The sequence below is a fragment of the Lactuca virosa genome, chromosome 4 (assembly GCF_052849685.1).
Source record: "Lactuca virosa cultivar CGN04683 chromosome 4, Lactuca_virosa_CGN04683_v6, whole genome shotgun sequence".
NCBI classification, from domain to species: domain Eukaryota; kingdom Viridiplantae; phylum Streptophyta; class Magnoliopsida; order Asterales; family Asteraceae; genus Lactuca; species Lactuca virosa.
Genome location: NC_136429.1, coordinates 356,794,360 through 356,819,583, shown reverse-complemented (window position 1 = coordinate 356,819,583; position 25,224 = coordinate 356,794,360).

The following is a 25,224-nucleotide window of genomic DNA, read 5'->3' as shown; positions in this document are numbered from 1 at the left end:
GTCTCACTTTTATTAAAGCCATTAAAAGAACACAAGAGTTATAAAAATGAAGAGTCTTCATTTTTATTACTCAATTAATTCATAAGTTATAAGAAATGAAAAGTTTTTGAAGTTTACAAAACTTGCCCTCAAGTTTTGGAACAAGTAAAGTCTTGATTAAAACTTTAGTTCCAACCCTTAGAATTTTAAAAGTTAAAATTCAACCCTTATACTTTATAATATTATAAGTTACTAATATATATATGTATAAGATCAAGTCATCTTACCGCTAGTACGCCTCATTCACGAAGCCGGTCTATAAGGGGGGTATACGGTTGTTGCCTATAAAATGGCAACTTAATGGGTGTCCACTCTCACCCACTGCTTCCTTGATCGGTGGAGGGTCGTTAGCCGAACGGGTAGGACAAGGACTTATAAATTCTCATTAAAAGTATGATGAATATTATAAAGTAACTAAATGCTTTTATTAAATTCCCAATTTTAGTTACTTTAGGAAAAATGTGAATAAGGTGCTAATCCATGAAATTACACTTTACACTTTGTTTAAGTTGTTGGTGGAGCGTGTGTGGTTAACCGGCACACTAACTTGGACTTAACAAGGTAGGTAAAGGGTGACTTAAGGTTTATCATAGTATCGGTGGAGCGTGTGTGGTTTACCGGCACATCGATTGAGTGATAAACTTTAAGGGTACCAAGTGATTTGCATGGTTACTTCACACCTCGTTTTGTGATCCTCGGTATCCCAGTCACAAAACTTGGAGGGCACACTCGAGATTGAAACATGCCTTTGAAAAAAAATTCATTGAATCTCAAAAGAATCTAGGAATTTCTAAGAACCAATTAAAAACCTAATATCTATATTTCGTTTTTCATGGTGGAAATTGGTGAATCGTCATTCACCTACCTTTCAAATATGTTATAGCTTGGATTACGGCATACCTCTTCTAAGTTATAATATATTGTGATTGGGTCCTAGCCTTAATATTACATTTGGGTGTTTTATTAAGGACTCTCTTAATATCTAAACTCATCTTGTTCTCTTCTTTTAGATGTCTTCAAACAATGCTGCTTCTGGCTCTAATCCTAATGGCTCCTTTACCCTTATGAACTTGTGTGGGAAAGTCATTTTTGATGGAACCAACTTCAATGAATGGATCAGAAACATCAGGATGATTACCCGCTACGAGGACAAAGAATATGTCCTTGACAAGGAGCTTAAGGAGATTGATGAGACCACTGCAACTCCCCAGGAGATCGCTGACTTCCGGGCACATGAAAGGGATGCTACAAAAGTGGCATGCATCATGTTGGCCACCATGACAGCGGAACTCCAAAAGTCCTATGAGGACTTCTACCCTTTTGAAATGCACCAAGATCTAATGGAAAGATACCATCAAAGTGCACGACAAGAGAGGTATGAAATCATATGCTCTATCATAACAACCATGATGAAGGACGGGGAATCCGTCACGAGCCACATGCAGAAAATGCAAAGGTATGTGGATCGGTTGCTGAAGCTTAATGTGAACTTCCCTGAGGAGCTTGCAATAGATATCATTTTGCACTCCTTACCATCGTGCTATGATCAATTCCGCATGCCATATCACATGAATAAAGAAGAGGTCACACTCAGCAAACTTCAGGGACTCCTCAAGACCGCATAAACAGGTCTTAAGGGTAAGTCGGTTGTTAACACTCCTATTCCAAACTCCGCCCCGGTTTTGGCAATCGGGAAAGGTCGAGGGAAGAAGAGGAAGAGCTCTTCGAAGGGTACCAAGGCTAGGACCCTTGATGGCTCTTCTTCAAGTGGAACCAAGAAAGGTTTCGTCACTCCTTCTTCTGACCCTAAAGAGGCTGAATGCTTCTATTGCCATGAAAAGTCACATTGGAAGCGGAACTGCCCAAAGTACCAGCAAGATGTGAAGGATGGGAAAGTTAAACCCAACCATGTAGGTATTTACACTATCTTATCTAATAACTCACCCCATTCTAACTCTTGGGTCCTTGATACCGGTTGTGGTATTCATATCTGTTCTGATTTGCAGGGACTAAGAAGAAGTGAGAATATGGAGCATGGAAGAATAAACTTAATCATGGGGAATAGGAAAGCTTTACCTGTCACCATGATTGGAGTTTATACTTTATCGCTAAGTAGTGGGTTTAGTTTAGATTTGAATAAATGTTGTTATTCGCCAGAAATGGCAAGAAATATTATTTCCTTTCATGCATTGTATAAACAAGGTTTCACCTTTTCATTTGATAATGAAGTTGGTTCGATTAATGCTTTCTAATAATGTTCTTTATTTTAAAGCATTACCTTGTGATGGTGTGTATGAAACTGTATCTGTGGTTGATAACTTAGGAAATAATGTATTGTGTATTGATTCTGTTAATGATAATAACTTGGATAAAGCATCATTATGGCATTGTCGTCTTGGACATATAAGCAAGAAACGCATAGGCCAACTCCAAAAGGATGGAGTCTTGGAGTCATTTGACCTAAAGTCAGATGATAGTTGCGAATCATGCTTACTTGGAAAAATGACAAAGTCACCCTTCACAGGTTCTTGTGAGAGGGGTGAAGGTTTGTTGGGTCTTATACACACGGATGTGTGTGGGCCCTTCAAACATGCCACAAGGGATGCTAATCGTTATTATTTGACTTTTACTGATGATTACAATAGATATGGATATGTCTACTTAATCAAGCATAAGTCAGAGACTTTTGAAAGGTTTAAAGAATTTAAACAGGAAGTCGAGAATCAATTGGGCAGGAACATTAAGATGCTTCGATCCGATCGAGGTGGTGAGTATCTTAGTTCAGAGTTCCTCGACTATCTTAGGGAATGTGGGATTGTCTCACAATTGACACCTCCCAGGACACCGCAGTTGAACGGTGTAGCTGAGAGGCGTAATCGAACCTTGTTGGATATGGTTCGTTCCATGATGAGTCGAGCTTCGCTACCAATCTCATTTTGGGGGTATGCCTTAGAGACTGCCGCCCATATCCTTAATCTAGTCCCTACAAAGAAAGTTGCCAAAACTCCTCATGAGATATGGACTGGTAAAGTACCCAAACTAGACCACATTAAGATTTGGGGTTGCGAGGCTTTCGTGAGACGCGAGACTCATGATAAGCTCGAACCTCGAAGTGAGAGGTGTATTTTCATCGGCTACCCACATAAATCCTTTAGTTACCTCTTCTACAGACCTAGTGAGAATGTGGTCTTTTTAGCTAGGAGGGCTTTCTTTCGAGAGAGAGTTCATAAGCCAAGGAGACAGTGGGAGGCAAGTTAACCTTGAAGAAATTCAAGAGTCAAGTGGTGAAGGAACTTCAAACCCTAGCACTCAACTTGAGGAGGAAACTCCTGTTGAGCCAATTGACAAGTTTGTACCTCTGACGCGTTCCACAAGGGTGAGGAATGCACCTGAGCATTACTATGGATTCCATATTACTGCGGAAGGTGATACACTTATCAGTGATGAGACACTGATAGGTCTGGATGAACCTAACAGTTACACGGAAGCCATGGCAGGCCCTGAGTCAGCCAAGTGGAAAGAGGCAATGGACAGCGAGATACAGTCCATGTATGACAATCAAGTTTGGAACTTGGTTGAGAATGTACCAGGTTGTAAGACTGTAGGGTGCAAATGGATCTTCAAGAAGAAAACCGACATGGATGGTAATGTACACACTTATAAGGCACGACTGGTTGCAAAGGGTTTCTCACAAACTCCGGGAGTTGATTATGATGAGACCTTTTCTCCAGTGGCCAAGATTAAGTCTATTAGGGTTCTGTTAGCCATAGCTGCATTTCATGACTATGAAATATGGCAAATGGATATCAAAACCGCTTTCCTTAATGGAAAGTTGGCTGAGGATGTTTACATGAGTCAGCCAGAGGGTTTTGTCAATACAGAGTACCCTAATAGAGTGTGTAAGCTTGAGAAATCCATTTATGGGTTAAAGCAAGCACCTCGCAGATGGAATCTTTGCTTTGATGAGAAAGTCAAAGAATTTGGCTTTTCTAGGAGTGAAGATGAATCTTGTGTATATGTCAAGGCTAGTGGGAGTATAGTTAGTTTTTTGGTATTGTATGTGGATAACATACTACTCATAGGAAATGACATCCCAACTCTGTAGGAAGTTAAGTCCTGGCTTGGGAAGTGTTTCTCTATGAAGGACCTAGGAGAAGCTGCCTATATTCTAGGGATAAGGATCTTGAGAGACCGGAGTAAAAGACTAATTGGACTTAGTCAGAGTACCTACTTGGATAAGGTGCTGAAGAGATTCGGCATGCAGGACTCCAAGAAAGGAGAGTTACCTATCCAGAGTAACGCCAGATTGAGTAAGACACAAAGCCCTAGTACTGAGGCTGAGATAGCAGAAATGAGTCGAATACCTTATGCTTCGGCTGTAGGATCGATCATGTATGCTATGACGTGTACTCGACCTGATGTAGCCTTTGCTTTGAGCATGGTTAGCATGTATCAGGGGAACCCTGGCAAGGCACACTGGACTGCAGTAAAGAATATCCTCAAGTACCTACGGAGGACTAAGGACTGGGTCCTTACCCTCGGTGGGAGTGAAGACTTGAGAGTTGTAGGGTATAGTGATGCTAGCTTTCAGACTGATAGGGATAATTTCCGCTCTCAGTCAGGCTGGGTCTTTACCTTAAACGGAGGAGCAATTTCTTAGAAGAGTTCCAAGCAAGAGACAGTGGCTGATTCAACTTGCGAATCAGAGTATATAGCAGCTAGCGAGGCAGCAAAGGAGGCGATATGGCTGAAGAACTTCATTGGAGACCTTGGAGTTGTACCAGCTATTAAAGAGCCAATGGAAATTTTCTGTGATAGTGCAAGTGCAGTTGCCTTAGCCAAGGAACCAAGGGATCACGGGAGATCCAGACACATCGACAGAAAATACCATTTCATCAGACATCGAATAGAAGAAGGACTCCTCGTGGCAAAGAGGGTATCATCGGATGAGAATCCAGCAGATCCCCTCACGAAGGGACTGACTCGGGTTAAGCATCTCTAGCATGCTCGGAGCATAGGGCTGAAGGACGATATTAGATTTAGTCGTTAGATAACCTTGAAAGTTGTAAAGTGTAATTGACATTAGATGATGAATAAAAGGTGTTTTATTTATGAGTAAAGTGTTGCTATTTCTTGTCGATCGTTTACTATATTTCTTTTGCATGTTTTGACTTCCAGAATAATTATGTTTGGTATATCATATTATTCGAACCTCCACAGTCGGTCATATGTCGGAAGTAGGTATGAATCAAGACTGTCATGATTGGTTGCAGAGGTCTAAGTTGTTGGACATGGCTACAACACTCATGAGTGCTCATAAGTTCTGAGCATTGGACTCAACCCACGCTCACTGGAATCACTTCATGGAATTTATCTCGAGTGATCATGAGACGGTAATATCATATAAGTCTTCAAACCTAGAGATATGATTTGTTACTTATGAGTTGGTTATGCATTGATTGTACGTTAACGCATTGGTAACTCGATGTTATAAAACGTGCTTTTGTGTATAATTCAATGAGTGGTAGAACAAACATATTAGTCAAAGTTTATCTGTTCCTTCTTGGATTAGAAGCTGATATCTGGGCCCCTCGATGATTTTGTTTTGACCTATGTACCGGGCCCGGTCAGAACTAAGTTGATGTGTTCAATTAAGTTCTTTGTCAAACAAATCGGAAATCGGGAAACAAACTGCTGGACAATAAGTAAGACATTGTTCCATGTATTTGTCCGGCTGATATCTAGAACAGAGGATTATATGATCACTTATCTTAAATGGCGTATCATCATCTTCTCAGTTCCGAGAGACCTTGAAAGAGCTACGATTGCTGATCGGTTCCTGAAGTCATACTTGCAGTTATAGTTATTTGACTTATCCAAGTGGGAGACTGTTGGATAAGGTGTCTAAGTCCATAACTATTTCTGGTATGTACTTGACCCGACCCGGCATGGTCCATTTGGGTTGCATGGCACCATGCAATTGGATAAACTAAAATGAGAGAAATAACACTTATGGTTTATTAATATATTATAAGTTCTAATATATTAATAATATTATTTAATTAGTTTGATCAAGAATTAATTTAGAATTAATTAAGTGATCAAAAGATAACTAATTAAATATATGGGTTGATTATGTAAATTATGCATAACTTGTATAGTGGGCTAAGAGGCTCCATGGATTATCAAGTTGGGTTAAACCCATAGGATGCTCCATGGATGCTCCATGGATGCTCCATGGGAGTTACAAACCCATGGGTCATGGAAATGAAGAGTCATGACACATTAGGGTTTACATGGTGTAACCTAGATGTGTCAACACTATATAAAGAACCCATGCTCCACCAAAATCAGTTGCACACAAGAATCAAGAGGGCTAGAGCCGATTTTGCAAGTGTAAGATTCTCTCAAAGTTTACTCCTTTGCATTTGGTGTTGTGTGAAGCATTTGAGGCATCACACTTGGGGTGCTAGGCTCACAAGGTTTCAAGGATCATAATCAACAACAAAGTAAGTTATTCTATCTTTCATTCAAGTTAAAAATGTTCCCCATGTATGCTAGATAGGAATATAACCTTGGAATTCAACTTTGTATGATAATTAGACAAACATAGATCCAAGGTTATTAGGGTTGCATGTACACTTAGGAAGTGTTAGAATGCTCAAAACCCATCAGAAATAGCATCGACAACTCCAGCCGAAGGAACGAGCACGGAAACCAACAAGTGACAGCTTATCAAGGCACTCCAAACCCCAAGCTTAAGAGCAGGAAGCGAAAGTCTGGAAGTAAGAGAAAGGGACAGCCAACTCAAGGGTCCTCGAAGAAGCAACATGTTGTTGTTGTCCATGCGACCATGACACCTACTACATCAACACCAGCGAGATCATATGTTGGAAGCCTTCCAAAATGCAACCAGTATAATTTCCATCATAAGGGAGCCTGCCGGGAGCCGTATTGTAATAGATGCAACCGAAAGAGTCACACCGCCAAATACTGTAGAACTTATTCACAACAGAATCAACAGCCAAACAACAACAGTAATCGCAACGGCCGTAACAACAACATCAACGTTGGGGCCAGTCACACCTGCTATGGGTGTGGAGGAACCGGCCATTTCTGACGTAATTGCCCCAAGGCTAACAATCAAGGGGCAGGAGTATCAGGAAGTGTCCTAACCCTAGGTTAAGGCGAAGCAATTCAAAACCCGACGGTTGATACTGGTACGTTCCCACTTAACAACTCTTTCTCTTGCATCTCACTCGATAGTGGAGCTGATCGAAGCTTCGTTAGTAACAAATTCGAACACTTACTAAAACAACAAACCCATAAGCTAGACGAAGCCTTCACGGTGGAGATGGCTAATGGGAAAAAAACCGAATCAACCAAAGATACTTTTGTAGGGTACACCTTAACACTAAACAACCATTCATTTCAAATAGATTTAATGCCAGTAAATATTAGGAGTTTTGATGTGATAATCGGCATGGTTGGGTTAAGCCGCCACCATGCTGATACTATGTGTCGTGAGAAGGCCGTTTGCCTTCACCTCCCTAATCACAAAACTCTAATAATCTATGGTGATAAACCTGGCGCCAATCCTCATCCTATCTCGTGCATTAAGGCACAGAAGTGCCTGCACCAGAAGAACTACGTTTTCCTCGCTCATGTTGTGGACAAGACCAAGGAAGAAGTAAGCATACAAGGTATTCCAGTAGCATGTGATTTTCCGGATGTATTTCCCGAAGAACTTCCGGGAATACCGCAGAGAGACAGGTCGAATTTCGAATCGACCTCATACCGGGAACCACATCAATTGCCAATTCACCCTATAGGTTGACTCCCATCGAAATTTAGAAGTTATCCAGTCAATTAAGAAAATTTTTGAGAAAAGGATCCATCGGACCAAGCTTCTCACCCTGGGAAGCTCCGGTCTTGTTCGTCAAGAAGACAGATCCTTCAGAATGTGCAGCGATTTTAGGGAATTGAATAAGCTCACTATAAAAAAACCGATACCTATTTCCTCGGATTGACGTCCTATTTGACCAGCTTTAAGGAGCTAGTTACTTCTCCAAATAGATCTAAGATTCGGTTATCATCAGCTCCGAGTCCGAGAAGAGGACATTCCAAAAACTACCTTTCGAACTCGATACGGCCATTTCAAATTCGTTGTCATACACTTCGGTCTAACGAATGCCCCCACGGTATTCATGGACCCTACGAACCTAGTTCTCCCAACCATTCCTAGTCAGCCTTTTTAATTATTTTCATCGATAACATACTCATATGCTCACGAAGAAAGAACAAAACACTGTCAACATCTACGACCGGCCTTGAAAGCATCAAAGCCGGAGAATATCACGGAGGAAGCACTGCATGGATGGATAGAACTCTCGAAGTCAAAAGACGAAGCTTATTGTTATAAGAGTTGAGTTGGGCGCTATCCGGGTGATCGTCGATAGGTTAACCCAATCTGCCCATTTCCTGTTAATACATAAATCAAACAAGACGGAAAGATTAACATGGATCTATATCAAAGAGATCGTGAGACTCCACGAAATATCAGTGTCTATTATCTCGGATCGGGATAACGAAATTACTTCAAGATTTTGACAGTCACTTCAGAAGGCTATGGGAACATAGCTAGACAGGAGCGTTGTTTACCACCCTCAAACCATTAGCCAAAGCAAACGGACCATTCAACCACTCGAAGTCATGCTTCGAGCCTGGGTGCTTGAATTCAGCAAGTCATGGGATACCCGGTTGCCCTTGATTGAATTCTCATACAATAACAGCTATCGCACGAGCATCAAGGTTGATCCTTTCGAGGCTCTTTATGGTCATAAATGCAGATCAGTCGTCAGTACTCTCACGGGACCAGAAACCATTCGCGAAACGACAGAGAAGATAATCCAAATAAAAACTCGACTTCAAGCATCACGAGACAGACAAAAGAGTTATGCTGACAAATAACGAAAACCTCTAGAATTCCAAGTCGGATGTCGGGTACTATTGAAAGTCTTTCCCTGGAAAGGAATGATTCGCTTTAGGAAACGGGGAAAATTGAACCCGCGATACATTGGGCCGTTCGAGTTTCTCCCCCGGATTGGTCCAATGACTTATAGGCTGCAGCTACCTGCCGAACTCAGCAACGTACACCCCGTGTTCTATGTCTTAAATTTGAAAAAGTGCCTATCAGGCAAAACTCTTATCATTCCTTTAGAATAGATCGAAATAAACGAGAATCTCCTGTTCGTCGAAGAAACAGTCAAGGTATTGGATAGGGAAGTAAAGCATGCCAAACAAAGCCGCATTCCGATTGTGAAGGTTCGAGGGAACGCCAAGCATGGACCAGAATTCACATGGGAATGCAAGGACCAGATAAAGCAAAAGTGCCCTCACCTATTCTCTCATTCATGAACCTATCTTTCGAAAGAATTTCGGGACGAAATTCCCTCTAACGGGGGGATGATGTCACAACTAGCACTTTTGCTAGGAAATTATACTCTCATGTAATCATTCACCTAATGCCATAACTTGTACTCTAAGAGAAAATCATACTCTATGCTCATTCAAATACACCTCATGTGTTCAACTAAGAGTCTGAAAACCCTAAGAATCCCGGTTTGAATCCATATTGGACTAGGATTTCCTTATTGGGCCTAAAAGACCAATAAGCATTCAATTCAACTATTTTGGGCTTGGAAACCCTAGTTGGATTCTAAATGGACCCAATTCATAAACCTATAACATTTTGGACCATTGGACTTAGAATGATTCATTCTAACCCTAATGGGCCCTATTGGGCCATAACTAATCCAATTAACCATAATAGGCTGTAAATCCATTCTTTTATGTCAAATTGGACCGTAAATACACTTAAGGGCCTAATGGGCCGAAACATATGTATTGGGCTTCACAAAATCGAGCAAAGCCAAGAGTGGGCCAAACTAATTCAATTTCATCCATCTTAAGCCCAATTCTCGGCCCAATGAGGAAAAGAAAAGAAAAATAAAGGGAAATTAGAGGAATTATGAGAGCTTGCCACCTCTTTATTGCATGGAGGATCTCCATGCACATCACCTCACTCCCTCTCTCCTCTCCTCTCCACTCGAAAACCACACAAGGAAAGCTTGCTAAGGCCGAAAACAACATCATCTTTTCATATCCCTTCATCAAAACCGATCCATCACCCCAAGGTGAGTTCATACCCCCTATTTTCGATTTTTACTTGGTTTTGGGGGATAATACAAGTTGCTTTATGTAGATCTCTGTGTATATGCATGAATATGTGTGTTTTTCATGACTTATTTGTTGATTATGTGCTATTTACTTCATAAATCTAAAAATATGTTAAGAATATTAAGTTTATCACTTAGATCTACATGAAGACCTTGAGAAAAGTATGTGTTATCACATATAATACATGTAAACTTGTAGATTTGGGATTTATACACTTAAAATAGCAAAAAGGAGTGTTGTGTTCAAAGATCTATAAACTAAACTCAAAATTTAGCCCTTGACAGAAAAGTTTTGGTCCAATATCGAACTGTTTTGACCACCTTAATGATAATATTTTTCAAAACGGTTTTACATGAAAACAGTTCAGGTTTATACCTTTAAAATGACCACTCTCACGTTTTCATGTGATTTTTCTACAATTTTTGGCGAATTTTACAAAACTGCCTATCAGATTTGAAATAATTTCGGACCAGCCTGTGAAGGTGAGCAATTTCACACTTGTTAGAGGCCATTAAAAATTATGAGAAAAATGGTGAACAAAGTAGACAAAATTTCCAAACTTCCAGGATTTACGGATCCAAATTTCGACTTACGATGATTTTTCTACAAATTTTCCAACAACTAGGTCAGAAAAGCCAAAAACCAGAAAAATGTGTATTTTCACAAAAATCAAGCCAAAAATAATATTTTTGACAAAAATGGGTTTAAAATGTTATTTTTACCACAAACTAGTCATAAACACAAGTTTTGAACAAAATGGGGACTAAAGTGTTATTTTACAAAAATTGGGCCTTAATTGTAAATTTTTGGCTAAATGGGCCAAGAACGTCATTTTTACAAAAAAGTGGGCCTTTTATGCTATTTTAGTGAATACTTGAAACAAAACCAACAATAAACTAACAAACGGATTAATTTTGATCATTTCTAGGTTATTGGGCCTTAGTGGCCCATTTATATGTTTGATAGGTTTTGTATACTATTTGCGTGATATTTGGGCCTATAAATACCTTACATGTGAAATGGGCCTTAGTTGTCCTTTTACATATATTTTGGGCCCATGTTATATAATCTCATTCATATTAGGTTTTGAAATGACTCACATGTTTAGCGATGCCCTAGTGGCTCGCTTACATGGTTCGTTGGGCCTGAAATGAGTTTTATACGTTTATCTTCGCGTAAATTTGATTAAGGATCTAGTGAGTTTTTGTCGGTCGACACCTATTAAGTGTACGATCGTAGCATGTAGTTATAATCAGAGTCTTTTTGAGGGAGAGCGGGGTTTTGTGTATAGATCTATATGGGGATGACACCCCACACCTGAGCTGTTCGCTACAGTTAGACTACATTGGTCTAAGGTGACTATAACCTTATTCTATTTTTCAGTCGGCATTCACAAACGCCAAGACAGGCGAAATTGTCATTATTTAGTATGGTTATGACGGCTCACTTAGAGGAATTAACGTTATGAAGTTTGCAGAAGACTATTTTCTTTTATGTTGGATTACTCGGAAACTTACTCACACTGGTACTCAACCTCGGTGTTGGTACGACAACATTATCTATTCTTCTTTTTCGGGCAACATCGGGTTGTCTGGGGGCATTCTATTTACATTTTCTTCTATCACTTTTGGGCATTCTATTAAACAATAACACACATGCATTAACACAAGATCGGACATAAACATATCAAACTATTTTAAGAAAATACAGGATTTTCTTGTGATTACAAAATTATACAAATCATTTTCTCAAATATACTTATGAACTCACCAACATTTTTATGTTGACCTTTTTAAATTAACTTGTATTCTCAGAAAACCGTTGAAGAAGGTTGAACGAAACTAACTAATGGATATTTTGTAATATTTTGTTTCATCATACTCTGACTATTTTGACATGTAATATTCAATACAATACCCAATGTAAACAATGAATGTTGTTATATTACATGGTGATGTTGATGTTATGTTTCATTTATATTCACTGTAATGATATTTCAAGATAAAGTCACACACAAGCCCCCGGACTTTTCCGCCGTCTGGTTCGGGGGTGTGACACATTGAGTGTTAAATCCGCATTGATCCGTAAGTTGCGTTCTAAATCATCACTAAGAGTAAATTTGCGGCCTAATAAAGAAGAGATTAGGGACAATTTGCTCGCTTTCGGGTTGGCTATTAAGTCTGGTAAAGGTATATTCCATGAATAAAAAGGGATAACATGAATGAAAGAGAAACAATCGAGTGTAAGTTCCTAAAGATACGTGCTAAGGGTATGCATCGAAGTTTTGGTGCATTTCAAATGCAAACACTATTCAAGTGTCATCTACACAATAAATTACGAAATGATCGAGAATTTTTGAGGCTACATTTACTACTATGGTTACTCTTACTATACTAGAATCATATTCGAAGAAGATATATATATATATATATATATATATATATATATATATATATATATATATATATATATATATATATATATATATATAGAGAGAGAGAGAGAGAGAGAGAGAGAGTCATTGTTGCAAATGGAGGCAATGAAAGTTTATGATAAGAAATCTCACTATTATCAAAATGTGTAATGATTACAAGATAATGAAGATACATGAGTGACGATCAAACGAAGTAGTAAAATAATATAAAGATTAATTAAGGTTAAAGGTTTAAGTCGTCATTAAGGGAATTTGTATAGAAATATTGGTATTAGACTTTTTAAAAAATTGTCTAATTGTTTAAGTCAGGACAAATTCAAGATTAGTAGGAGTCAGAATATTTATGAAAACAAGTTTTAGATTTTAGGAACTCACTGAAAATTGAAAAGTAGAATTCTATTTTAAGAAATGTGTAAAAATGTTGATATTTGAAAATAGTGCATTCTTAATTCAGTGATTCTACAAAAAAAACCAATCATTTGAAGGATAGATAATCCTAATATTTAAAACCTTTTATGTTTTTAAGAAGAAGAAACATAAGAAAATATATATCCTTCACATATACCTTCCGGTCATAGAAAAATGATAAGCACAAGGCTATTCATCTTATGTATTAATTGTAAGGAAAATACAATGAAAATTACATTTTAAATCAAGTTTCCGAATTTAGAACGAAAGAGCAAATGTAAATAAGGATTACTTGTTTACAGTATATTTCAAAATAAAAACAAAATGTATATGACAAAAGACGTAATTGAATATATCAAAGCTGACCAAGTTAAAATTATGCCTCATGACTATACATGTATTAATCGCTCAGGTTGATAAGGGTAGACTTCCAGTCTGATGTGTAAGAACATGGTACCAAGGGAGGCAAAATAGACAAAAACAATTTTAGACCATGCATTATGTTATTATTATGAGTTTGCGAGATCTCAAATCAGAAGGAGAGCAAGAAATCAAGTTCATGGGAAAGAAAAGGAAGGTAGCAGCGATGATTGTTATTGATAAAATTTTAAGAGCAATACATATCGGTAGATTTAAAACCAGGTCGATATATATTTCAAAATTCACTCTTTGATGTATATTGATGGTTACATAGACACGAAGAAGTTTTAAAGTGTTTGCTAAGGTTTTCTAAAAATTCATGAGTTATCTATTAAGTTAAAATCTATTTGTTAAAAAGAAGAAGCACTACAACTGGTAATTGAAAATCTGACAGTTTTGACCTTTTAAACTAGAGTCCAACAATGGTTAAAATGGACAAAGTAAAAAATCAATATCTTTAAAATAATAATTACATTTTGTTAAAAGTGCATCACTAGAAATTTAAAAGTGAACACTAAGTTTGGAAATGCTGTAAATTTTAGAAACTTTATAGATTATAAAACTAATTTGAAATAAAATAAACAAATGAGGTGTGTTGGAAATTTAGGAATTAGAGATATCTTAGAAACATGTGTGAAGTAGAAAGTTGCAGAAATATCATATTGGATTTCAAGAAAACACATTTAAGTAAAATACAATGCCTAGATGAGAAAGTGGTCAAAAGAGTCAAAGCAAAAGTGTTTTGAAGATTCGATGAAGCTTTTACACATAATATGAACTTCAATGTCATATGTTTAAGTTTTATATCATAGAGTTTAAACACTTTTTATAAAAGAAAATGTTTCTAAGTTTTTCGAAAACGTGCCAAAATGGTAAGCAATGTTTAAAATGGTTTATATGCCCTTTAAAAGCACCTATATCCATTGAAATGGATTTGAAATGAAATTAAAATAGCAAGGTTAAAACCAACATTGGTTAAATTAAGTTTTGGAGAAAAGTGTTAAGTTAAAACAAGTTGTCAAAAGTGAAGCTAGTTGTTTTTAACGAGAAATATAACTTACATTGTTAGGAACGGTCTACTAAGTTAGATGAAGTGGTTACAAATTATTGTACTTATGGTAAATAAAACTGGTGAAGTGAAATAGGTTTGGTGAAAGATTAAGAACCAAAGACTAAGTGGGTTAGTGTAACTAGTCGTACCTAATACTAATGCGAGTATAAGGCGAGTACCGGTGGCTTTTTCTCCAAAATAAAGGACAAGAAAGATTGTTTGTAAAACGTTTTATGGTGAAGTGAAGTTTTGCACCTTTTATAGGGGTTAAAGGTTAATTCATAGGTTCAACTTGTTCCGTAATAGGATGTAATCCCTTTATAACGATAGGATTGTTAGTAATGTCGATAAGGACTCAAACAAATGTATGAAAATGATAAGGGTCAAACGAGGATTCGAAATTATAGGAAGGATTCATACAACAAAGTAGTACGATGTTTAATCAGGCATGAAAATTTATGGTTGAAGGCTGGGTAGGAAACATGTTAGTAATTTGAAAAGTGTAAGACGATGGTATACTTGTGATAATCACCAGTACATATGGGGGCCTCAAACTAAGACTTGTAATAATTTTTTTTCATAAAGGGGATGGTTTGTGATTGAATACAAAGTAAAGATGGTAGGGTAATAATCACCAAATATAAGGTTTTGGGTCAAAGAGATATCATATGTTAAGTTTTAAGCTCAAGGTGGAAACAACCTAAAGCTAAATTCGTAGCGTAGCAGAGAAGTCTCATGTATTGGTAGCAATGGGCTGTACTTATGTGCCTCCTCATGGGTCATATCAGGGATGCTCACCAATGGTGTACAAGTGACTACTCGTGGCGACTCATCTACCTTCTAACGCGATGCTCCAATTGTTATTTGTGTCGGTATCGGAATGCTTTCCTTATTTGTAACTCTAGTACGAAAACGATGAAGAGGTATTGAGGTATAATTGGTATTGGTTTCTACTTAAGATTATTACTAGTGTCTATCTTGCTACTAACCTTACGTATAGAGTCAATAGTTACCGAGGAGTACTCAATCTCAGTACTAAGTGGATTGCTCCTAGAGTGGCTAGTGATATAACCTAACTGGTGTAAACCCCGATCTAATGTATCAATCGAAGTCACTAGAATTGGTGCGGAATCCCAATCTAATGATTAATGTAAAATAGTTATAACGAATTGAGAACACAATATCGAATCTTCAATGCACATTATATTGTTCAATAGTCTAGTATATAAGATCTCTATGTTTCTCGGTTTTCTCTATCTCTCTAAACTCGAAATCAGTTGATAGAATGACCCAACCTTGAACACGGCTAAATCAATACATTATATATACCTAGACCTAATTACAAAGGCCCAACCCAAAACCCAACCGAAATCATCATTAAGCCCACCGAAATCACATGGTGATTTCGGTCCAAACACCACCGAATTCATGGTGTTTTCAGTCCTAGACCGAGAACTCTAAAAGCTTTGTAAAGTAAAGTATAAACCAAAAATCATGTCCTAACAATCTCCCCCTTGGTTTATAGCTTTCTTTTCTTTCGATCTTCTCTTTTATCTTGACTTTCAGCTTTTGTCTTCGATTTCCTTACGACTTCAAGATGAACATATGAATTTCTACATGAATGACTTCATCTTGAATAGTTGGACTTCCTTTAAAATTTTACTTTGAACGCACATTGGGTATAGAGGCTTCTTGTATAGGTTCTTGAAAATCAGCACTTTTAGCTTTGAAATACTTCATATATAATTACAGAGAGACCGATTCTTCTGGATCACTTTAGCAAGTTCATAGATAGCAGCAAACTGATTGACGAGGATTCAATGCAATTCGACACATAACTTCAAATACAGCTTCACCTTGCTTTTGGGGTTGAAAGGTTGTGTGTTGAAAAATAATCTTCACTTCTTGTTCCTTCGAATGAATATTCTTTGTCTATCATAGATGCGTCTTGAAAAGTAACCATGACTAAAAATTCCCTGTGGATCACAGAGTCATAAAGACCCTTCTCACCACAGTTGTTGAAGGACCCAACCTTGGCTCAGATGGAGACTACTCGCAGTATCTGTGTGAACATAGAGGAACGCACTGCAATTTGTTGAGTATCGGAGAACTACTGATGGCTATTTTGATGTTAGTCCCTGCATATCCTCGATCAAAGATCTCAATACAGTTTTTCAAGTTAACAATTTAACTTCGCCCTTGGCGAGACGTTCAATGGTTTCTGAATCTCAGTTGAGTGTACCATTCTAGTGCCAGTGAGAGTTAATTAGGAATAACTCACAAAACCATCATGTGACAAAAATATCTGAGGACATATTTCCACAGTTTAGCGTGACACGAGGTCAAGGCCCTTTGGCGGGACATTCAGCGATAATCATGCCTTGCGAGGTGCATCCCCTAGTGCCAATAACTATTAATTCCTTACCTGCAAAGAACGTATCCGAGAATACATTTGAGTCTCCGCAGTTTTGCATGACACAAAGAATGTCAAGACCCTGGGCGGGATGCTCAGCGATATCTATTTCCGGTTGGGTGAATCGCCCTGGTGCCATGACAGTTCTTAGGTAAAGATAACTGACAAGACCGGTTTTGACAATCTGTATTGTTTCAACTTTCAATTCCTTAAATACGACAGTTCTTAGAAAGAAACTGCCTAACTGACAGTTTGTACAGTTTCATGCCTTCAATTTCGTGAATACGACAGTTCTTAGAGAGAAACTGCCTAACTAACAATTTGTACGCTTTCATGCCTTCCATTCCTTGTGAAAGTAGTGTGAAGTGTAATTCCGTTAATTCCTTTCAAGATCTCTTCTTGCACAGAAAATTCGACACAATCTCATGAGTCTCTTCTTCTTTTGAATTCGTGTTTTAAGACAAATGAAATATTTGAGATAAAAATAAAAATAAAAATAAAAATAAACTTAGCACATAATAAAAATAACCAAGAAAAAAAAATAAAATTAAAATACGTTCAAAAGATAAATTTTGAATTTTTGATTTTTCTAAAAATGAAATAAAAACAAAAATAAGATAGACATATTTTTGAATTTTGTGATTTTTTTTTGTTTGATTTTAATTCCCCCCCTAAATTTGTGCATAGAGGAAAAAAATATGAAAAAATTTAACTAAAACAAAAATAAAATACAAAATGTAGAAAACAAAAAAAAATTAGTTTTCAAAACGAATCATTTTAAGAAAACTCACAAGCACATCAAAACGAGCTTTTACAAAAGGTTTTGTAAACAAATCGGCCACATTATTATCAGTGTGGATTTGTTCCAAATGAATAAGTTTACGCTCAAAACAGTCTAGTATAAAATGAACTTTAATATCTATGTGCTTGGTTTTAGAATGTTGAACTGGATTTTTAACAATTTGAATAGCAGCATCATTATCACAGAAGATAGGAGTGTCAAGAAAATTCAAACCATAATCCTGCAGTTGATATTGCATCCAGATGACCTGAGAACAGCAAGCAGATGTAGCAACATATTCAGCCTCAGCTATCAAAGTGGACATAGTTTGTTGTTTCTTGCACTGCCACAAGATTAGCCTGTCTCCCAATAATTGACATCCAACACTTGTAGATTTCCTGTCAATGTCACAACCACCATAGTTGATGTCAGTAAAAGCATAAACATCAAATTCACGATTTTTAGGATACCATAGACCCAATTAGGTCCCCCTTTAAGGTACCTAAAAATTCGTTTGACAGCAATTAAAAAGAGAAAGTTTGTGACTAGCCTGATGGCGTGCGCATTGACAGACTGCAAAGAGTATTCTAGTATGCTAGCGGTTAGATACATCAGAAAGCCGTTCATGGATCGATATAAAGTTTGATCAACTGAGTCTCCATCCGGATCTGATGTCAACAGAGGTCATTCAGCCATGGGAGTAAAAGCCATTTTAGCATCCTTGAACCCGGATTTCTCCAACAAGACATCAACATATTTTCCTTGATGCAGTTCAATGCCTAAAGAATCCTGACGCACTTGCAATCCTATAAACATTGTCGTTTCGCCTAAAGAACTCATCTCAAACCTCATCTTCATGACCTTTTCAAAATCTTTGCATAATTCATCATTTGTTGACCCAAAAACAATATCATCCACGTAGATTTGAACAACAATGAGGTTTTTCTTCACTCTTTTGATGAACAGCGTCTGATTAATCGTGCCTCTTGTGTACCCATGCTTTAATAGATGTTCGGTCAAAGTGGCATACCAAGCTCGAAGGGCTTGATGAAGACCATAAAGTGCCTTGTCCAGCTTGTACACATGATTTGGAAATTTTGAGTTGACAAAACCTGGTGGTTGATCAACATAGATTTCCTCTTTTACTTCTCCGTACAAGAAGGCAGTTTTGACATCCATCTAATATACACTAAAAACCATGTATGAGGCGTATGCTAAGAAGATACTAATGGGTGCTTCAACACTTGATTTTGAAATGGAACTACCTTTAGATTTAGACTTGAATTGCAAGTGTAAGCTAGAGGAAAATCCTTGAGATGCATTCGACCTCACCGAATTTGGTTTGGCTGAACCATCTCTCGAATTAGGCTTCTTTTCCGATATGTCCTTTTTGTCCTTAAGAGTCTGATTCTTGGCCTTTTTAGCATTCCAATCACCATTACATGAACGTGACCTGGAAGGATTTCTTTTGAAAGATCTCCCCCTTGGTACATTCTGCCAACCTTGTTCATAGTAAGAACATATGAACGATGTGGGCAATTTCTAGCAATGTGACCGGGAGTCTCACAGTTAAAACAAGTCTGTATTTTCAAATAAATAAGATTATGACTTGGTCCTTGTCCAAATGAAGTTTGTTTCAAAGAACTTCCACAAGCACAAGCACATGCACATTTATTAGACCGTTTAACAAATTTTTGTGGCTTGAATTTTTCATTGGTGGGTGTTAATGTTTTTGAAGCATTTTCAGCAGAACTAGAATTATTTTTGTTCTGCTCGAACATCTTGTATTGTTACTTTATTTGCACATGAAGTAGAAACGTCAGTATCGTTCACCTCAACACTTTTAGTGGGGCCAGATTGTTAGTCTTGATTGAGGCAGTTACAGGGGACTGGCCATATTGTGCTGGTTTTTCTATTTCTGTAGTCTTACAGGTAGAAACATAATTATCATTAATAGGAGGTTGAACACTTTGATACTCTAAGCCATTTTTTAGGTTATCTTTCCATTTCAATTGTTTTTCTATCATAGATTCAACTATCTCACTTCACACATCAAATTTCTTAGAGTTAAATTCAACATCCTTAAATTTAGCTTTTAATGAATCAAGTTCGACAGTTAATTTGGCAATTTCCTCTTTAGCATAACGATGGTGAACACATTTGGTGATATATTCCTCCCTAATCCTAATTAAATCTTTATTTTGAGCATCTAGTTTTTCTTTAAGGGGCTTGTTTACTTTCTTAATTTCATAGATTTCATTTTTAAGATCGAAAACTTCTCTAACTGATATCTCATTTTGTTCACAGTATTTATTTATTTTATCTTCACAGGATTGTGAGCATGAGGTTTTACTTACCTCCTTGGTGTTGAACTGTTGTAAAGGCTCATTATTTATAAACAGTAAAAGTATGATAGTGCAATTTGATTTTGACCGAGGACCAAAAGTAAATGCTCTTTGACCGAAAACACCAATAATTAACACCCTGTTGACCGAGAACCTTGAAGGTCAACTCTTTGTCTGAAGAGAAACCTGACTGAGAACGAGGTTTCTTGACCGAGAACCTTAGCCGAAATCTCAATAACCGAGTAGTTGAACTGAAGATGCGGAGCCAAAAATACAGATCGAATACGTTGACCGAAGACTCAAAGAGTACCAATGAGTGAAGCTAACCTAGCCGAGAGCACAGATTCGCAGCTAAGAACTCCGAGGTTGAGACCAAGAGCTTCGAAGTTGAGTCCGAGGAGCTGGCCGAGTAAAACCATAACCGAATTCGATCAGTAGGATGCCGAGAACTCCTAAACCTAATCGAGAACTTGAAGATTGTCGCCGAGAACTTCGAGGTTTGACCAAAGACGCCCAAAAATGCCAGAAACACGAAATTGGTAATTTATCAAGACCAATTTCGATCAAAGTCTCCAATGTAGTGAAGAACACGAAGAACAGTAGCAACAATTTTTCGTTAAAAAGACCTCAAAAACACTAAAAACACCAAGAAAAACTCCAAGAAACGTCTAATATTTTGCCAATTCGATTAATATCAATCCTAGCTCTGATACCAATTGTAAAACCCGATCTAATGTATCAATCGAAGTCACTAGAATTGGTGCGGAATCACAAATCTAATGATTAATGCAAAACAGTTATAACGAATTAAGAACATTATATCGAATCTTCAATGCACACTATATTGATCAATAGTCTAGTACATAAGATCTCTATGTTTCTCGGTTTTCTCTATCTCTCTAAACTCGAAATCAACTGATAGAATGACCCAACGTTGAACACGGCTGAATCAATATTTTGAATTTTTTTTGCTATAGTTGTGGTTCTCCAAAGGAAAACCGACATTCTCTATAACCTTCAGCTCTTATACCATTTCTGTCACACCCCGCTAAATCGGAAATACGGGGCGTGGCAGTACAAAGGGTTTCATAGAAAAAATTAAAAGACAACACCAACCATAGTATTAAAAATCATTACAAATTTACAAAGAGTTTGAACAACATTTTAAAAGAAATTACAATGTATTTAAAAGACAACACATGTGAATGCTCCTACAAGTGATGTGTCTCTGTGTGCCACTTACTCGATGATTCATGAAAAAGCATGTAAAACGAGCGTCAACTATGAAAATAGTTGGTGAGTACTCATAGGTTTTCATAAACAAATGTTCCTTGCTAAAATAAGTAAACAAGTTTTCATAAATAGGAATTTGTTGCTAAAACGAGTAATAAAGATTCGATAAATAGAAGTTTGTTGCTAATATAAGAAACAAAGTTCGTTTCTCAAATGAGTAAACAGGTTCACTGCTACAAAGAGCAAACAAGTTCGTTGCTACAAAGAGCAAACAAATTCATTGCTAAGACAAGTAAATCAGTTTCCAGTAATAAAAGTTCATTGCTATAATGAGAAACAAAGTTTGCATGTGCATAGAGATCAAATCATGACTTCACAACTGAAGGCTAAGACCGAATGCCCTCTTGAATGCTATGTATATCGTTAATATAGGGAGAAATAATGGTAAAATGCACTCCAGCGAATCGTACGAGTGAGGAGTTGTCTACCTCCTAATAACGTTATCCATAATGACCATCGGCTCAAATGAGTTAATGAGTTGTGTGAACTAATTCCAAGGACTTAAACGCAATAAGGCCTCATGAATTAACAATAGCATACATATACACAACAAAATATAGCAACCAAGTTTGATACAAGTCAAATTAAATACAAGAAACAATAAACAGTTTTTGGACATCCTTTTCCACCCCAAAACATTTAAAAACCAAAAATAAGGGGAGTCTTGAATACTCACAAGGATACGTGAAGGTATTTGTGAACCATTGAGCTAACTTCCCTCACGTCCTACAACCGATTCCCTACGATAAGGTTACACACTAGTAAGTCTCTAGTCACAAATCTAACACTAGTATACTTAATTTCTACAATAGAATTATGCCAATATTGTGTCAAAATTAGGTTTTGTATAAGTTGCAAATAATTTTCTGAAAATTCAGATTTCCATATACCAATTGACTTATTAACATTTTCAAGTGACAAATCCCATTTTGTGTTATTGTTTGAAATGCATTTTAGCACTTTTAGAAGTGCTTTACAAACTAAAAATCCAAAACTAAATCAAATTAGTTCTAAAATTTTCCATACTTTATATTTCAGTTCTAACTATAATTTAGAATCCTCTTATAATTTTTCATTATTTTTATATATGTTTAACCATTTTTCCACCATTTAATTCCATAAAAAAACATAAAATCGTGAAAAATAATAAATAGTTAATAAAAATTATTCATATTTTTGTAAAATTGTTATACAATGTATATAAACTGGGAAAAATACTCAAATTGATTTTCAAACAGTTTAACCTAATTTTATGATTTTTATGTATTTATTATAGCAAAAATCAAAATAAATAGGAATCAGTTTATACAATTCTCCAACAATTTTGTGCCACTGTTATTTAATACATATAAGCTGGAAAAAATATCAAATCTGGTTTCAAATAAATTAACTATTTTTCTTTGTTTTATTCATTTAAATAAGCATTAATTTGTGAACAATTATTAAACAGTAGGTACAATTCATTAAACTTTTTATTTATGATTTATGTGTAATATCAGATATTCTGATGAAGTTTCATAATTTCTAGATAACTGTAGTTATTTTTCATCAATTTAATCCCTTAAACATTCATTAAATAGGGAAAAATAAGAAATTGTCTTGGAAAAATCTGGAAAAAATTTCATGGGGTCTTGTTGAAGTCTAGAAGATGCGAAAATTATGGAATATGGCTTCGGACATTCATAACTGTATTTTGCTATTTATTTCTCTTCAACGAAAATAAATTAGAAATTAATAGAAAACAACCTTAGAAATGCATACAACTTCATGAAAAGTCTTTACTCCGTGCTTAGGTGATACCTGAATTTTATCAAAATTTATCAACCATCAAAAGTATTTAATATGAATTATTGCTCTATTTTCTTGCAAAAAATACAATAAATCAAGAGAAACGAGTTACTTTCTGAAAATTTCTAGATCATCTTATTTTGTTGTTTGGATTTTGTAAAAAATAGGATTTGAGAAATGAAGTTTTAGATATTTATTTATGCATAAATCCTTTATGAGGATTCTTAACAATATATTTTGATAATCAAGCCTTTAAGCTTGATGTTCATCACATGCATTATGATTTGAGGACCATGAATGAACTTATTTTGTTCAAAATTATGTTTCTAAATGAAAAACTTGAATGCATGTGGTTTTGGATATTTAAAACTTGTAAAACTCAAGTTGATAGATTTGATTTAGGTTTTGATAATTGGATTTCACCTTCTAACAACATGCATGTTGTTTTGGGTGAAATCCTACCACCATCATCATCAAATTCGACATGCATGTGAATAATCTCAAAGAAAAGTGTAGAAGAAGGAGAAAAATGCAAGAAAACATGAAATTTTTGTAAGAAAAGTAAAGAAAATATAACGAAATTAATTTTACCTTGAATATCAACTTCAAATGTTGAAGATTATTGAGTAAAGTGAGGTATATTTGCTGGAAATTTCGTAGGTTTTGGAGCTAATTCATAGAGGTTAAGAATGGGGGTTTTAGAGAGAAGAAAAGTGAGAAAAGAGAGATTCTATATCTTTGGGTAGCTCATCTCTCTCATCATCTCTTTAGGATTATACTCCACCAAAATTGTCCACCAAAATATAGAGATGCTTATGAACTCATGAAGAGTTGAATGTAAAAATCTCTCCTAGTGATATTGCTTCTAGGTTTGTTATTTGTAGAGAAAATGAAGAGGGACGTTTTTCGAGAGAGAAAGAGATAAGTGGAGTGAATTGGTGATCAAAATGATTAGCTTTGGAAGGAGAAATGAGGGGAGAGAGAGGGATTCCGAATTTTGAAGAGGAGAGAGAATATTTGACTTTCTTTTATTTATTTATTTTGTATTAATCCCTAAATTTTTATAAAATTTCTTTCAATTTATATAAAATGTGTATTTTATATAAATTTTGTTCATAACTCTTGGATTTTTAGCTTATAAATGTAAGGTTAATGTTAAGGAAATTAATTAATTTCCTTGATTATATTTCCACATTTTAAATATTTTAATTTGATATTATAGAGTTTATAAAAACTTTTATTGGATTTTAATATAAAACTTCATAAATTTAAGTTTTTAGGACTTTTAGGGTTTTAAGGAATTTTGCAAATCCTTGCATATCAAAATTAATTGAATTTTGAGACTTCAAATTATTTTTGTGTTTCCTAACTCTTATTCAAGTTAGAAATAATGTTTGGAATTTATTTTTATCGGTTCATTGACATTTTCTATGTAGTGATTCTGAGATTCAAGTGAATTTGATGAATGAAGTATACTAGTCCTAGTTTCAACTTTGACTTAAGCTTCAATAAGACTTTGACCTAATTTCTACTTCTAGGTCAAGTGCATGATGTGTCTACGTGATTCATGCAAAGATGTTCAATTCAAGGAATGACCCGAATATGGATAGTCATTACAGTTAAGTAGTTGTAGAATTCAGGTACCAATGTGAAATCTAAGTACACTATCCTTCGATTCTACTTGTTTCGAAGTTTATAGTAGGTTATAACATAGCTCCTAGTTATAAAGTCTAGTATGTGTCATACCTATATGTGCAACTAATTTTATTCAAATCTAGAACTGTCTCAAATTTTGACGGTTGTCACAATTATTTTCTCTACTACTTAGTGAAAATATCATTAGGAATGTTTTATATATAAATGTGATTCACATATGTCAAATAAACTACATTATTTTCCTTCAAGGATCCCTTTCTTGAAGTTGGAATATGTAAATGTCATTTATATAATAAAAATAACAATGTCAAAGATGAGTTTTGTTTAAAAACAAGTTTAAGTCAAAAGCATTTTGCA